The sequence below is a fragment of the Belonocnema kinseyi genome, chromosome 8 (genome assembly GCF_010883055.1).
Source record: "Belonocnema kinseyi isolate 2016_QV_RU_SX_M_011 chromosome 8, B_treatae_v1, whole genome shotgun sequence".
Classification (NCBI taxonomy): domain Eukaryota; kingdom Metazoa; phylum Arthropoda; class Insecta; order Hymenoptera; family Cynipidae; genus Belonocnema; species Belonocnema kinseyi.
Genome location: NC_046664.1, coordinates 98,269,270 through 98,287,187, shown reverse-complemented (window position 1 = coordinate 98,287,187; position 17,918 = coordinate 98,269,270). Strand labels below are relative to the sequence as shown.

The window sequence follows — 17,918 nt, the reverse complement described above, 5'->3', positions numbered from 1 at the left end:
TATATTGTAATTTGTGCAATATAGTTTTTTCAGTGTAGTGGGAAACTTTATCCATTGATAAAGTACTATTTTTGAAGTGATTGCAATCACTTAAAAATTGTCACTTTATAACATATGAAATAAAGTGAGATTGAATGAGATTGTTTTGAAAAAATTTTAAATCCCGAATTTATAATGAATATTTTTACAGTTTTAAGTAATTTTAATGTTAAATTTTTTCTTTTTTAAAGACTATAATGGTAAACTTGTCTCATTTTTCAGTCTTGACTTTTACAATTTTAATTACATTAAGTTACTTTTTCACTTTTAATAATTGATCGATTATAGATCCATTACTTGATATGCCATGTTTTAGGCTAGCCTAAGTCAATTTTGTTTTCTTTTGAGGAGAAAAGGCATCGGGGCGGGAATAGTTTGTTTGCCCATGGTACCCTCCCGTATATGAGTCCTATACTGAGAATATTCCTCGCGGCGTTGACATCGCGATTGATATTTTAATAATTAGATCATTTTTAATTAAAAGCGCTTCCAATTGTACAATGTCTAATTGAAGGATTAAAAACTGTTTGTTTTCAAGTTGAAATTTTTCTTCTTTTTTCAGTCCGCTTTAGATTCGTTAATTTGGAGATTCTATTTTGAATTCTTTAGATTATAAATTTGTTTGGTTTGAAGTTTTGAATTTGAAAATTTAAATTAACGGGAATCTTTTTTCAAAACTTACGTGACCACCCTACTTTTTTAAATCAAATATATTTGTATTCAAAATAATATTCTTCTTAAAAAATATCTTCGCTTTGGAGGTAACAATATTTTTAACTATTCAGAATTACGTTTTTTTCTTACAAAAATAAATCAATCACGCTCAATTGATCGTTCAATTTTATGGTGATCTAAACAAATCACGACTTTTGCGCTTGCCTCGCCATACAAAAAGATGTTCTTTACCACAGTTGAAGAGCCAGCCTTTTTTGAAAATAATTCAATACTTTGTAATATAAAAGATTAACTATGAAAAGCTCCATGCCACCTAAGCATGCTCGAAGTAATTGAATAAGGTTCAAGATTAAAGGTTGAAATTTTAATGACGAATTTGACGTTAAAATCTGACGGTTCTATCGCTTCTAGCATACAGGAAAAGTATAATTTAATTTTCTGAATTTTTGGTATATTCAATTTTATGTGAGAAAATTTTAATCAAAATGTTTCTGTTTTGTTAATTATAATGACATGTTTACTTCTTAAGTTATCGTATGCAAGTAAAATGAATTATTAAGAAACGATTGATTTATATTACTCAAATTTTATTAAAATTAAAATCTAGTAAATATCTTTTCACGTAATTATTAAAATATATATAAATGCACAGCTTTTTTAAGCTTTTTCCATTTCTCAAAATTTTCTCAGCTAAAAGTTCGATTTGTGGAACGAAAGTAATTTGCAGAAATGTAAAATAATTACTTGAAAAATTAATTCAAATCTGACCTACATCTCGTGCTATGTGCGACATAAAGTTACTTAATCGTAAGTAGGTTCAAAAATGCTTGAAACTTTTTCGAGGAAATGAGGCTGTATTAATTTGAAGGTATGGAGACCAAATATTATTCAGAAATACACAAAATTTATCAGAAAATTTATTAATTTTATTTCATTCATAATTAAAAATCAATGTAGCAGCAGACGTAATATCCCAAAATGCTCACAACACAGAAAAACAGAGTAATTTTTTACGAAAATAAACGGGGAATAAACGAAATTACCAGAATAATAGAGGAATGAACTGTTTTATGTTAGATAAAATTAATGTATAGGTATCGTACTGAACTCAATTTGAAACTTTTAAGATTACAAGTCAAAATATATTGCAATTTTAACCAAATATGTAGTTGAATATTAAACCAAAAAGACTAATTTCTACCATAAGATATCAATTTTCAACGATATAATAGTTGAATTTTCAAGTTAAAAAATCAAATGTTTCAAAAAAAGTTGACTTTTAAACCTGAAAAACTTGATGCTCAACAAAGCAGTTTAATTTTCATTCTAAAAGGAAGACTTTTTAAACAAATTGTTGACTTATCGTACAACAAAGATAAATTTCGAACCAAATTATTGAATTTTCTAAACATAACCGATTAAACTTCAACCAAAAACATTTGCCTATTTAATCAAATAGTTGAATCTTCAAACCAAAAAGACGATTTTTTATAGACTGCTGAGCTTTCAACCAAGAAAAATACATTTCTAACCAAAAATTAAAAAAAAATGAATTTTAAATTCAAAAGGACGAATTTACTATTCGAAAAGGCGGTTTGTTAACAAAAAATTTTAATTTTTTACCACAAAGGTGACTTTAACAAAATAGGTTAATTTTCGAACTATAAGAGGAATTTTCGACTAAATGATCGGATTTTCAAACGAAAAATATTAAACTTAAATAAAAAACAGTTGAATTTTCAATAAAATTGTTGAATATTTAAGCCAAAAAGAGGATTTTTCTAGAAAGACTGTTTAATTTTCAACGAAAAAGATGCATTTTTAAGCAGGAACTTTTGTACCAACAAAAAAAAGGATTTTCAATTGCAAAGAAAACCTAATTTTGCATTTAAAAAAATGAGTTTCCAACAAAACAGTTGAATTTCCGACCAAAGAAGATGACTATTCAATGAAATAGTTGGATTTTCGAACTACAAAGATGAATTTTCAACCAAATGATCGAAGTTAAAAAAAAGATCAGAGTTCAATCGAAAACCAAGTAGATAGAAAGTCAATTTTTTTAGAATAATTGAATAACTAAATAAAACAATCGCTTAAAAAAAGCAAAAAAACATCTTGTTAATCCTCATTTCATTACGAAGAAGAGCAATATCATCATTTGACCGCGATGCGTTCATCAGTTTGGATGGAAATTTGCAAAGAAGGTGAAAATACGTGGTTAAGAGCACCTTTTATACCTCGGTCAACTTTAGACCGTCATATCTCATGAAAAAACGCATGAATTTTTGTGCAAAAAATCTAGTAGTTACCTTTAAGTTTCATTCATGAATATATTTTTGAAAAATTCGAAAATATTTATAACTTTTGTGCTGGTAGCAAATAACAGCGAATGAAACTAACTCAGCTTCTAATCAATCTAGAATGGTCTAGTGATGCTTACAATTTTCCAAAAAAATGAACAAATTCAATGGTTGGTTTTTAAATATAGTTAATTACATCAATAACGCGCTATTGTATATTATTTTTTTCTATTTTTTTCTACGGTGGTCGACCTCAGTTGTAATCGACACGTTGAAGGGGTTGTCGTTCACTATTGTCAAAGTCGGTTGACCCACGTGTCACATTCCATCAGACGTAGGAAAGTTGAAGAAAAAATATGCCCGCTTGGCGGGCACATTCTCATCGCGCGCGGCTCGCTTCGCTCGCAAGTTTGAGCGCGCCTGGGGCGCGCGACGGTTGAATCTCGCGCTTCGCGCTCGGATATTTATTTTTTGCATTTGATATGCTTGAAAAAAACTTTATCAAAAAGATCTTTTTTAGATGGCAGTATTTATATGCGTCTTCATATTCTGAATTGTCTACTTAATTAAGTACAGCCAAAGATTAAGTTTCTCAAAGCTCTGTAGGCTCAGAGGTACACATTCTCATCGTGACATTATATTTTTTTTCAGCGTTATTTTTCACGAATAAAACAAAAAGTAGGCGTCGTATCAAGAGGTTATTCTTAACGAAACTGTAGATCTTTTTTCGGATAACCATTTTTGTTAATTCATATTTTTTCGTATCCTACATAGTTTGTCCACAAAATGGAATTTTTTATTTTCCATTATTTTTTGTGCAATCAAAATTTGAATTTTCGATTTTTGAAGAAAATCCAAAAATTTGTTATGATAATCTTTTAGAGCTTTCAAGAATAAATGTTTTTCTTCTCTTGACTTTTTTTCATATCGTGCGTCTTTCGGCTTCAAATTTTTATTTTCGGTTGATTAAAAAAATTTTGAAAACGCTATAACTCTGAGAATTTTCTTTTTATGGGAAAAAGCCATAAGAATAAATTGTTTTTTTTTTAAATACTATAAATATCCGTACATAGAATTTTCAAATTCAGAAAAAAGTGGTCTCAAAAATTTTCAAAATGCCCTTACTTTTTGAATTTTTATTAAAAATAGCTGGTTTACGAACTCGTCCTTTCTTTTAGGACCTAAAAAAATTGTGCCAAAGATGAATTTGATTCATTCATTTTTTCGAGAGTTATCGTGTTTACGCACGGAGGGCTGGACGGACAGACGCCATCGTGAAAACCTGATTTTCGGATTCAGGGGGTCTCGAAACGTGGAGATCCGTTGAAAAAGTGTGATGTCAAATTTCCGACAATTCTAATACTTTCTCAAATATAAATGATGAGAATGTAAAAAAGGGGACGAAAAATCGAGTAGAGTAGGTCGTAGGACATCGATACCTTAGATCATGTCTTGAAACCCGCTAAGAGTCTCATCTCTTTCTTCTGGGCCTCTAGTCATAACACAAAACACGGAAACCATAATTTGCGATTGCGTGTTATTGATTTAATTAACTGTTTTTAAAAACCCACAATTGAATTTGTTGATTTTTTAAAATTTTAAGCCTCAGTAGAGCCTTCCAGTTTGATTAGAATCTGAGTCAGCATGCTTCGCTTTTATTTATTACCGACACCAATGTTATACATATTTTCGAATTTTTTTAAAATGTGCTCATAAATAACATGTCGAGGTAACTACTCGATTTTTTACAAAAGAATTCATGCATTTTTTCACGAGATATGACGGTCGAAAATTGACCAAGTTATAAAAGATGCTTTTAAGCACTTTTTTCCCCTTCTTTGCACATTTGCATCCAAACTTATGAACGCATCGCGGTCAAATGATGATATTGCTCTTCTTCATAATAAAATGAGGATTAATAGGATATTTTTTCTTTTTGTAAGCGATTTTTGTTTATTGACTCATTCAATGATTTGTAGAGGGGCCAGGGTGTTTGAAACGGTATCTAAAAAACTCCAAGCAATTAGTTGAATTTTCGATCAGAAGGATATGCTTTCAACGAAATATAATAGTTGATATTTCAAACAAAAAAGATTTTTCATTTTAAATGAAAAATAGTTAAATTCAAGAAAAAAATATGAAATTAAAACAAAAAATGTAGTAGATCTTTCAACCAAAAAAGATTAATTTTCAATCAAATCTTTGAATCATTAATCAAAATTGATTAAGTTTTAACCGATAAAGATCAAATTTCCCGGAAATATGAATTTTTAACTAAAAAGAGGGAAAAAAAGGCAAAGAGTGTAGACAGTCTGCGGAAAACAATAGTACATAAGTTTGCAAAATACACTATAAAAGTGTAATAATTTTCTTCATACAATTTTCCTAAGTGGATTGATTTATTAAACAAATTTAATTGATACTTTTACACGAACACACTTTTATAACTAATTGACTTTTTGATATCCACTTCTATATTTAATTAAACTATCAATTCAGCGAATCAGTGTTACTTATTTACTCTATCATGAATAAATTAAATTTGTGAGAAACTATTCACATTCAATTACTATTAGTATTTAGCAGTTATTAATATTTAGTAATTATTGGAATATTGCATTTTATACTCTAAAGATAAATTTATCTTATTTTCTCGACGAACTTGGATTTTCAATGTCAAACCAGTTTCCGAGAAAGGACAGATTTCCGCGAGTCAGTGAGCATTAGGAATATGTTTATTAGCCATCTCACGTGTCATGCTGCGTATACGTTATACATTATACATGAAGCCGTGAATGTAATGTTGAATTATCTCCGTTTTCAACCCGGAAAGAAGGAAGTGATAATGTCATTGCGCGCTATTTATACACCGGGCCATTGGTGCTTTTGCAGCGCGAGTAAGGCGAATGACCAGTTTGGTCAGTCGTCCGGCTGCAGAAAAGCGCGCCACAAGATTTTCGCGATTTTCATACAATCTAACCAGCGTTTTTATAGTCAAGATTGTCAAGAACTTCAGCGCGAGGTACAACATATAAATTATCAATTATTACTCATAGTGTTTCAGTAACTTCAATTGGTTTCAAAAATGATTCTACAGGGTAGCTACTGACCAGGAAACCCGAGAATTAGCCTGGAAATAGCTGGGGATTTTGTCAAAATCGGAAATTTTTCAGCTTTGTTTTTGTTTGCAATAAAGATAGTCTTGCGCTTCCAAAAAAATTTGTTCCCAATTGTGTTTAGTTTTACCATCCATATTTCTTTTATACTGTATATTTGCATAAAAGTGCAATGTTGCCAAAATTTAATAGAGCACAGATTGAAGTATGATTTTCTATCGAAAATCCAAAATCTATGTTTTAGAGCATGTGTCACAAAAACGCAAGTAATTCCTAAACTATGATCTACACTCCTATATTACCCGATTTTCTCCTTTTTAAAAGAATTCCTCCTTTTCCCTTTGTTTTCCAGAAAACCAACTTTCCGTATTTTTATTCTTTTTGTACAAAAGCATTTTTTGTTTGAAGTATTTTTTCGTTGTTTCAGTATTCATCACTTTTGGTTAAAAATTGTACAATTGATAATTTAATTATTCGCCTTAAAATGCAACTAATTTCATGAAAAGTTATCTTCTTGGGTTGAGCGTTAATTATTTTTATTAGAAAAGTTTATAATTTCATTGATGTAGAATTAATCTATTTTGTTTACGAATTCTAATATTTGGTTAAAAATTTCATTATTTTGTTGGAAATTCAACTATTTGATTAAAAAGTCATCTTTTTTGGTCGAAAGTTAAACATTCATCTTTCGAAATAGAAAAATGGTCCTTTTGGAGGTTCTAATTTCTTTGAAAATGCAACTACAGTCAAACCTGGATTTAATGTCAATTTTGGGACTGAGCGTGGCATTAAATCCAGAGTCTTGAAACCATTGGTGTATCTCTCCTGTTTTTTCTCTGTCTTGCTTCTCTCTCTCTGTTTTGTGACGCTAGAGAGAACACCGCACATCCTCCCGCAGGTCCTCTCACCTATCCTCATCAAGCAGCCTCAATTCTCGGAAACATTAAATGGAGGATCTAAAATCCAGGTTGGACTGTATTTTCTTAAAAAGTCAATTTTTTATGTTTAGTCTAAATTTCAACTGTTTTATTGAACATTCACCTTTTCAGATAGAAAATTTTATCCTATTGGATTAAAAAATCATCTTTTGGTAGAAAATTCCTCCTTTTTTGTTAAAAACTCAACTTTTTTCTTGAACATTCGTCTTTTGGGTTGAAATTTTTTTTTAGAAATACCACTCTTTTGTTTGAAAATGTAATATATTTTCCTATTATTCCACGATTTTCTTTAAAAATCACCATATTTTCCCTATTTTGAGAGCATTTTAGGCTTTGAAATCTGAAATAAGTTTTAAAATAATTTAAATTATATATATATTTTTCCTTGAAGTTTTAAAATGTTTCATTCTTTTCAAATTTTATATAATAAAGCTTTTAGTATTGAATAATTCTTATTAGGAACGCTTAAAAGTCAAGCGGGAAAAATGTAATTTTGGACCGGGAAATAGCCTGGATTTTTTTATCCTTAAGTGGCCAACCAAATCTAGATGTTGCCACATTCTTCTGATTTCAGGTACCTGTAACTATTTTAAAGACTCGTTATTCAATTCCTCAAAATTAGAAGTTTTATTAGATATTTCACAACATGCTGCATTTATTTCTGTGTTTAATTTGCTCAAATGCCTATTTAGGTATGGAAATAATGAGTTTTATAATTGGTGCGTTTCGCCTGGTATAGGACATAATTTCAAGCAAAGCATGTATTTAACATAAATTTATAATTTAAAAAGTACGTATAAAGTGTCGGAAAAGCTCATTGCTCAAAACAGCTCAAAGGCATAATTTCCTAATCAAAAAAAGAATGTGAAAAAACTTTAAAAGTGACAAAACAGTGGCCGTTTTCCTGAATATACAAAATTAGGAGTCATTTTTTATAAACCTCATCGGGCAGAACGTCTCAGGCTTTGCCTTATTTTTTTTCAAGCCAATTTATCAAAAGTGAAGAAAAAACGATATTTTTAATAAATAGACGTTAATTGAATGCAATAATCCACCTTTTCCAAAGTAGGCCCAATTGATTTTACTTTAATTTTTGTTTACAAATATTTGTGAACTGTCAGAAAACTTTAATCAGTAAAAAAATCAGTTAAAAATTGTGTATTTCAATAGAAACGAACACTATTTTGTTAAGTTGTGAGTTTTTTCATTTTTTTCGGATTTGGAAATCATGAAGAACCCTTCACACGAGTCACGAAAAAAAGTAAATTATCATCATCTTTATTATTTAGAAAAATATAAAGATAGACCAGTTTCGTTATACAGCTGCTACGCGTACCATAAGTGTATTTTCTGTAACAATATATTTGTCATTACACTGAAGTTTTTTAAATTAACTGCACAAGAGAAAATTACAAATGAAATAATTCTTTGAATCAAAATAATTTTACTTATCTCTTAAAATGAACCAGTGACATCTAACTGGTTGAAACAGCTAAAAGTATGTCACTGACAAACAGTGAGATGTTACTCAGTACCAGTAGTTATCTGGTCATAGGCGTTGAGGTCCACCAGCTGATTTCCCCACTTTCAAGCAAAATATACTATATCCCCAAGGGGCCTTCAAGTATTACGTAAGTACAATTACCGCTACCCCCTCCCCCCATTGTAAGCATATTTTTTCATTAAAAATATACAACAATAAGCATTTATTTAGACCTCCTCTCACCCTCGAAATGCTACGTAATGCTTGAATAGCCCCCAACCTATTTCATCCAGGCCCCAAATGTCATTTCCGGGCTTGTGTCAGGTGGTTGGCTCTCCTAGAGATCTTCTAGGGAGAGTTGAGACACGTTTCCCCTTCCAATAGTTGCCGCTGTACCGGAACTTTGATATTTTCATGGAGTGCGAAAAGTTTGAACAGTTTTATTTTTCATTAATTATTTTGTTTATAAATTAAAATTTAAATTATTTATTGAAAAAAAGATCCTACTCCATCTTCGCTCCATTGGGAATCGAACCACAAAACTTCTGATTTCCGGTCAGGTGCTTTTCCATTAAGCTATTAGAGGGATCAGAATAAGAACTATTAATTCAAGAACATAAATACCTAGCTAAAAATTAGCGTTATGTTCTTGAATTAAGAGTTCTTATTCTGATCCCTCTAATAGCTTAATGGAAAAGCACCTGAACGGAAATCAGAAGTTTTGTGGTTCGATTCCCAATGGAGCGAAGATGGAGTAGGATCTTTTTTTCAAGAAATTATTTTAATTTTAATTTGATAATATTATTTTCCATCTAGTCTTATTAAGACGTTAAGCATTTTCTGTTATTGAAGATTCTTAACTTGATCGATATTCTGTAGATTTTCTACCTTCATGGTTTGAAGGGTTAATCTACTGTCGGTAAGGTACAATCTCTGATGCTATAGCAGATAAATTTAAAAATTATGAAATAATTATTTTGTTTATAAAAATTGTTAAGTATATGTGTTTCAAAGTGAATATTATTTTTCCCTAACCTTAATAACTAACCTTTCCAATAATTTATAATGTTCTTGTTTGAGTGTTCTCTCTATTATGTATCAAATCCTCTTGAAAATAAAATTGTGTTTTGAAAATTTTGCTAACCCTTGTTAATTAAAACGCATAAAAGTTTAACTAGTTCCGGTACAGCAGCGCCAATCAAATTTGGAGTACCCCGTGTCTAAACTCACCCTTGAGCATCTCTAGGTTCTCTTATAAAGACATGTAGAATAAAAGTGACATGAGATTTGAACGCGGCCGAGTGGCGGCGCTGGGCTATATTTTTAGGAAGACAATTATTTTAAGTCATGGAGAAAATACAAATTTAATTTATTTTAATTGTTAAAATACATTTTTTGCATAGATTTATCTCAAAAAATATTTTGTAGCATATTAAATGTCCAATAAATTAATATGTACTAACGAAAAATAAAAAAAACATTATTTTGATGATTAAATAGGAATACACTTTCTAGTGAGTACCAGTAATAATTCTCCTTTAAAGCTAAAAAATACTTTACTTTCTTTTATTATAAGACATTTATAAAAATTGCTAATGCTGTAAAAAATATCTATTGTTACAAATATGTCGAATATTTCCAACGCTTTATTTGATAAAGAATAAGATTTATAAAGTAAATAAATATTGATAAAGTTGTCAAATAAAAAACTGTATTTGTAAACCAAACCTTTAAAAACATTACTGTTTTTTAATTTGTTTATGACAACTTTAATCAATTCTATTGTTAATATTTTTGAAAATTCATGTTACCAATAATTTGTGTTTAAAACCAAGTTTAATTACATATTTTACTCATTATCTCTCGTTTAAATTTTTTCTTCTTTATAGTGAAACACTTATTTATTAATTAATGATTCAAATGGATTGCGATATTGAAAAACAATTGAAATGAATTTAAACTGTTTTCAAATTTCTTGATAACAACTTTATTACATTATTTTATTAAAATTATTTAAAATTCATTTCAATTATTTTCATAGTGAACAAAAAATATTGCGATCTTTAAAAAGAATTGTAATCAATTAAAAATGTGTTCAAATTTTTTGACAACTTTAATAAATTATTTGATTAATATCAATTGAAAATTCATGTTACTAATAATTTGCGTTAAAAAATAGATAAAATTTTTACTCTATATATCTCGCTGAAATGAAAAAAATGTCTTATAGTGCAACACTTTTTTGTCAATTATTTTGTTCACAAAGTGAACAAAAAAGATTGCGGTCTTTATAAACAATTGTAATGAATTTAAACTATTTAAAAATTTTTGATGATAATATTTTTAATACATTATTTTATTAATATTATTGAAAATTAATGCTACCATTATTTGCGTTTAAAAAACAATTTAATTGTATATTTTAATCATTATCTCTCGTTTAAATTAAATTTTTACTATATTGTAACGCTTATTTGATAATTATTTTTAATTTTAACAAAAAAGATTGCAATTTTTAAGGGCATGTGATACTTAGAAAAGTGTCGATTTTACCAGTTATGGTTCCCCCGGATTTTTTCCTAGAATAATAAATATTTTGTCTTACAAATTTGGGACATGATATCGAACATGCTAACGGACGCCCCCACACACTTTTTTTGTGAGTTAATTTAAAAAAATGTAATTTGGCTGAATTTGATTAATTTTTGTGGCGCTTAGGAATTAGTATCGATTTTATTAGTGTTAGATTCCCTTGACTTTTTTCCTACACTAATAAAGATTTTGTCTTCAAACTCTGAGGAATGATTGCGAAAATGCTAACGGACGTCCCCACACACATTTTTTGTAGGTCAATTAAAAAAAATTCAATTTTGCTCAATTTTATTGTGGGTACTTCGAGGTTATGTGTGGTACACTGCCGTCCAAACTAAAAAGATACATAAGTGACATTTTTATGAAAAATGAGTTTTTAGTATCGTTGGGTTCGTAAGAGAAAGCTGCATCTAACTGTGTTAATAAAATCCATTAATTATTAATATTTGTTGCAAAAACGATTGTTTATAAATGAGAAAAGTCGAAAAAGTTAAAAAATACAACCAAAAAAGATACACGAAGCACTTTGCATGACTTAAAAGTTGTGCAAGGAAGGCAATACGTCATCAGCATACACATGAAAAAGAACCTGAGGAACTTAGTGTCTTTTTTGCGTTGTAAAAGTGACCGAGTGCGACGCGAATGGACGATCGAAAAGAATCACTTGCCCTTACGTATCTTTTAGCCTTGTAAATTAGCACGGACTCTGGTCGTAAATCCACGGGAAATAAGTCCCGGCTAAATTCGGCTATACACTAGCGGCGATCTTTCGGGTAAGTTCGGAATAGCCACTAAATACACAATGTCCCTTATGTATGTTTTGATATTGTATTTTGAGGCTGTGCTCGAGCTCTTCGAGAAAGGCATCGTCCGCAAGTGACTTTGTGTTCTTTTTGCCTTGTATTTTTGACTTTCCGCGACTAATAAAACATCGCAAGTCCATTTTCTAATAAAAATTCTTTAAAAAATCCATTTTTTATTACAAAATATGAAAAAGCACATTATTTTTACTCAAATAACGTATCTTAATTATCCAAAATTTTACTCAATATTAAAGTTCTTTGGGCAAGAAGTTTTTCTCGATTTTCTCAGTACAAATCAGATTGGACTTACGTATCTTTTTAGTTTGTACGTTAGTACAATTGTTTCCCATAATTATTCTTGAGTGCGTCGGTACGGCAGATGCCTACATTATTGAAATGACAGAGCTGAAAAATGATCCTAACCTCAAAATAGTGAACATGCATAAAATTTGTATTTAGCACAATAACATTTTTTTATTGTCTCTCAAAAAAGAGTCCTGGGACGTCCGTTATGATATTTTATAGCATCTCCGAATTGAGTTTTAAAAAAATTTCATTTTTGAGGATAAAATCCGGGGGAAGTATACCCGATTTACCACACGGCAAAGTATATCACATACCCTTAAAGACAATTGTAACGAATTGAAAATATTTTATAATTTTTTTATAACAACTTTGATGAATTACTTCACTAATTTTAAGGAAAATAAATTTTACGATGAATTTGCGTTAAAAAATCGTTTAATTGCATATTTTCACTCTTTATATCTCGTTGCAATACAAATTTTTTCTTATTTTACAAAAATTGTTTGTCAATTATTTTCAGTCAGCCAAAAATATTGCGATCTCTCAAAACAATTGTATTGACTTTAAACTGATTTAAAATTTTGCTATAACAACTGCAAGACATTCTTTTCATAAATATTAATTGAAAAAGTTGTAAAATAATTTAGGTAAAAATATGTACGATTCCAATAACAGATTTAGAACGGTATAAACTTACACTTTTTCAAAGAAATTCGTGTAATCAGAATTGCATCCAAAAATAACACAATTATATACCATTATTCCTTGGTCATCACCAAAAAAATCTTGATACATTTGCAGCCTAAAAACTTGAAAATTTAATCATAAAGCAAACATTTGGAAAAGTCTGTTTTTATAATTTAAAAAGCATAAAATTTCACATTTATGACACTTGCCCCATGCATTTAAAAAAACGTTAGACCTAAAAGTACAGCCAGCGCCGCCCTCGTTCTTAGTCAACAATTCCGTCATTTTCATTTCATAGTTCCACGGGGCTGGTTCATGTTTTGGCCGCGTAGGTCATTGTATCACTGGTTGAATCTATCATTTGGCGCCATTGGTATATTCAGTAACGTTGCTTTAGTTGCGCCACTTACTGATTGACCCAGTCAAAGTCGGAAAATCACTGGTTTTCCAGTGATAACCAAAAAATACTGATTCAACCAGTGACAATTTTACTGGTTCAATTGAAGAGAGATGATTTTAACTTTGATATAAAAAGTATATTGATAGATACATATTATCTTCAGGCCAGTGAACGTATAACGTAGCGTAAATTAATTAAGGTCGTTAGTTGTTACTTGAAAGGGTTCAATTGTTCACCGTGAACCTTTGATAAAAGTAAAACGCTCGATGACGTGTCACACAAAGGCACGAGCAGTTTCATTATAAGGGGATCGAATCGTTTTCTCATAAACGGAAGGAGGTTCATAGCATTCTTGCGAGTCGTAATAAATACATCGAATATCGTTTAAAAATACTCAAAAGGTAAATCTATATTTTATTTTCATGTGTTTCTTTAATTTTTTATTCCAGAAATTAATGAGTAGATGAAAGGTGAGCGTAAAAGTTATACATGGATGGAGAGATTTTTAGAAGAGTCCTTTAAAGTATTCTCAATCTTTTCCAATTTTTTTATTACGTATGATAACGTTTGATTTTTAATCAGTATCTCGTAATTTAGACAAAGGTTTGAAGGAATATATTCCATAATGGCCGCAAAGATAAAAATATAATTTATAAGTAGAAAAAAGCATCTTATTTTTTCAGGTTTACGTTTTCAAAATTTAATCATTAAAAAAAAGGTTTATTTGGGTCCATTTGTGACTTCAGATTAAATTTCTAATGCGTAGTGAAAATAAAAGTTGCGAAATTGAACAAATTTCTATTCTGTCTTTGAGAAAAACGATTGCGTTTTATTACTTTAGATTCATTTGTCGGTCGTTTTCCAAGTTTATATTCAATGCGTCATGTTTCGGTTCATCGACAGTGGCTTGATCTGCTCCGTAACCCGATGAATAGAAAAGATAAATCGATTGGAAAACTCGGAGGCCGCGCATGTACCTGATTACCCGCGACTTTTATGCACGCAGTTCAGTCTTTATGCGAATTGACGGACGTAAACAATTTAATTGGCGTGGGCAAATATTTCAACGGATTTACTTGTCGATTTTGACCGCGCATTTTACCTCGGATTTTGCGTTATGCAAGGGTAATTAGTAATTGCGAAATTAGCGATTAGGTGACAGGTGGATGTAATTAGACTGATCAAGTTAACGAAATAATTACTGAGCACGCGGGGGGCAATTTGTATTATGTTCCGATGCCTTTCACAATTCACATGCCACCCAGGGTTTGCAAAAAGTGCAAGTTTTTTCGCACGTTCATCTCATCTCGGCATGTGAAGAATCGTGAAAGTAGTATGTGAAACTACTTCTTTTTGTGCTTACCATTAAATCACCTTTAAGAAATTCGGTTAATCGAGATTCCATCTTCTGAGAAAGAACAGTTTCTCAATGAATTATTCTATTTTATCACATCAACATTCTTTTCTTTCTTGATACACATTATTAAAATTTATAATTTCAATTTATCGAGAATAATTGTTAATTAATGTAGTCAATCTCGATGTCATATTATTAAAGTGAAAAATTACTGTTTTCTCGCATGTTGACAATTTATATAGAGGCACTGAACCTTTCTTTCCAGAATTTTATTCAAGTGACCAAAAAATGACTATTATTTTCTGGCCCCAATACATTTGGTATTGATTTTTTCATAAGGCTTTCACATGTAAAATAAGAATGAAATGTCACTGAAATTTACTTGATAGATTAATAGTATACCAAACAGCAATTTAAAATAACAAAGTGGCCGCTCAGGGCTAAACAATATTCCCGAAAATGTATTGTTTTTTTTCAGTTTTCAAAAATGTTGCCCACTCATTTCAATTTTGAATTTAAAACTTTCGAAACTATTGTCTAAGGTATTCAGTGACCCGGGAAAACCTGGTAAAACTGGGGAATTTTTTTATTTGATCACAAAGTCTACTTTTTTCTACTTTATCTTTTTTTATTATTTAGACGAGAATCAGAGAGAAGAAAATCTAATACCTTAACTTATCGTATACGATATCATCAAAGTTTTTTTATGATTGTTCAAGTTGTTTTAATATTAATTATAAGAGAGTGCACATTTTTTCTGTCAAATATGTTTAAATATATCAAAATTTTATATAAAAGAAGCCAGGATTAAGGAATTGTTTCAATGATTTAAGTAGATTTTGCAAAAATAGTTAAAATCTTTGTTTTCTTAAAATTTAAATAAGATCTAATTATAAAATAAATATTTGACATATTTCATGAATATATATTTTACATAAATAAGCAGAAAATCTATTTAAATTTGTCCATCATCTTTGTTTCAAGTTTAAATATATTGCGCCATATTAGAAAAAATTCTCACAATAGTAATGTTGATAAGTTGGTATGATTCTATATTAATTTACATTAAGCATTATCTAAAGGAGAGTAAAAATTTTTATTGTATTGGATGTTATTTAAATTTTAAGAAAACATGGAAATTTGCACTACTTTTGCAATATCTTGTTAAAACATTGACCAAAAAACTTTATTATATATTATTAGCATATATTGATATAATCGTGCATGTTTATTGTCAAAATTGCGATTTATATACATTAGTTTGTGGAAAATTACAAAAAGACATCTTTAAATTGGTCGGGGGAATAAAATGAGATCAGGAAAACCCAGAAAAAAACCCGAGAATTTCAAATTACCTGATTACTAGACATCCTGACTATGCGCGTAACACGTTCCTATTATTACATTCTATGTGTCAGTAGCACTACTCTCATTTTTTCATGTAGTCCGGTCACTTTGCGCGTAAATTATCTCAGATAAGAAAAATGATTTTAAAAAACTGTACAGTGCATATCAATGCGTCTTTCTTTTTGCGTCGATTATTGCATGATTAGCTGTTATTGTGCAAAAATCTGGTAAATAATGCACTTGGAGTAGATAGGTCAACTTTGAGAAGCACCTGTATTGTAAAATTTGTCTAGAAAATGTTGATTTTTTTTATGTATTCTTAAAAAAAATTATCTTCAGTACTGCTGCACCTACGACAACGAACAAAATGTGAAAAATGTATTAATTTTCTGTTAATACAACTATATAAAAACGTTCGATTAATAATGATGCAGTAGAGATGGTTACAAATTTGAGCCGGGAAACATATTTAAACTGTTAGAAAATGTGAATTTTGAAAAGATTCAAAAGAATCTAAACATTTTTTCAAAGATTTATAGGAAACTTTTTTAATGATTTCTTATTTAGAAAAATTAATTTGAAGGGCATATTTTTAAATAGTTCAAATGATTTCCAAAATTGTCTAAAAAGAATCCGAAAGTTTTTAAGGCAATTTTTCTAATTATTAATGCAGAATTTTTGAACATTGTTATGTTGCATGCAATAATTTTAAAACATATTCTGAAGGTTTAGAATGTTTAAAAAGATTAAAGAACAATCAAATATTTGAAAATATTAAAAAATTTAACTTTTTAAAGATTTCGAAGAAAATTTGTGAGTTTTTTTTTTAGGAATTTTGAGTAGTTTCAAGGAAACAAATAATTGTTTTTCTGGAAGATTTTAAAGCACTTTTTTATTTTTTAATATTTTTGAAAATTTTAAGAGTAATTCGAGTTGAACATTGATCTTTCTTAATTGGAAATTCATGTATTTTGTTAAAAATTCGTCTTTTTGGTAGAAAATTAATGTTCTTCATTGAAAATTCATATTTTTTGGTTGAAAATTCAATTACTGGGTTGAGTTGAAAATGGTTTTTCGATTGAAAGTTCATATTGTTGGGGTTAAAAATTCAACTGTTTGGTTAAAAATACAACTGTTGTGTTGAAAATTCGCCGCTTTCAAAAATAATTTAAAATTTGAAAAGATCTCAAAAAATCTAGAAGCGTTTCACCAGTTTTAAAAGTTTTGAAGAGAATAAAAAAGTTTTCTAAAGCTTCATGAGAACTTTTTATATGATCTTTTATTTTGAAAAATGTATTCTAAGAGAAAATTGAAAAATATTTCAAAACATTTCCTAAAATTTCGGAAAAGAATATAAAAGATTTTAAAGTCAATTTTTACAAGATTACAAAATTTTATAAAGATATAGTTTATTTTTTATTGTTTTGGTATTATGTTTCCGATATTACTTGTAAAAAAATTGTCTGAATAACTAACTGAAGAGGGCCACCATCATGTTTCGAATTGTCTGAAGCATTTGTAATCTAATTTTATTCATTTTTAATCGACACTGTAAAATAAGAAAATATATTGTTTTATTTAAATATTAAATAATATCAAAATAAATGAAATTACATATAGGAAATCCTTCTGTTAAATGCGTTTTTATTCGTGTTTCTAGTAAGAGGAGTTTGGATACTTACAATCAGGGAAAAACCTAGGAATTTTTGGGGCGCAAATTAGATGATACCTTATTCAATATTGTACAAATTAAAAAAGACTAAGAATTAAGAGTTAAACAAATTCCCGGTCAGAAAATAAGTTCCCTCTTATTTACCAGTTTCCCGGTCCAGCGGCAGAATTTGGATTGGCAATTTATTGGCATGTTAACAAAAA

General features: G+C 29.3%; 1 protein-coding gene across 3 annotated transcripts in view; it reads left to right on the top strand.

The window, feature by feature from the left end:
- The window catches only part of LOC117177663 (MICAL-like protein 1), a 157,034-nt gene that overhangs the window by 133,387 nt on the left and 5,729 nt on the right, over positions 1–17,918 (top strand). The gene's annotated exons all lie outside the window — the stretch shown is intronic.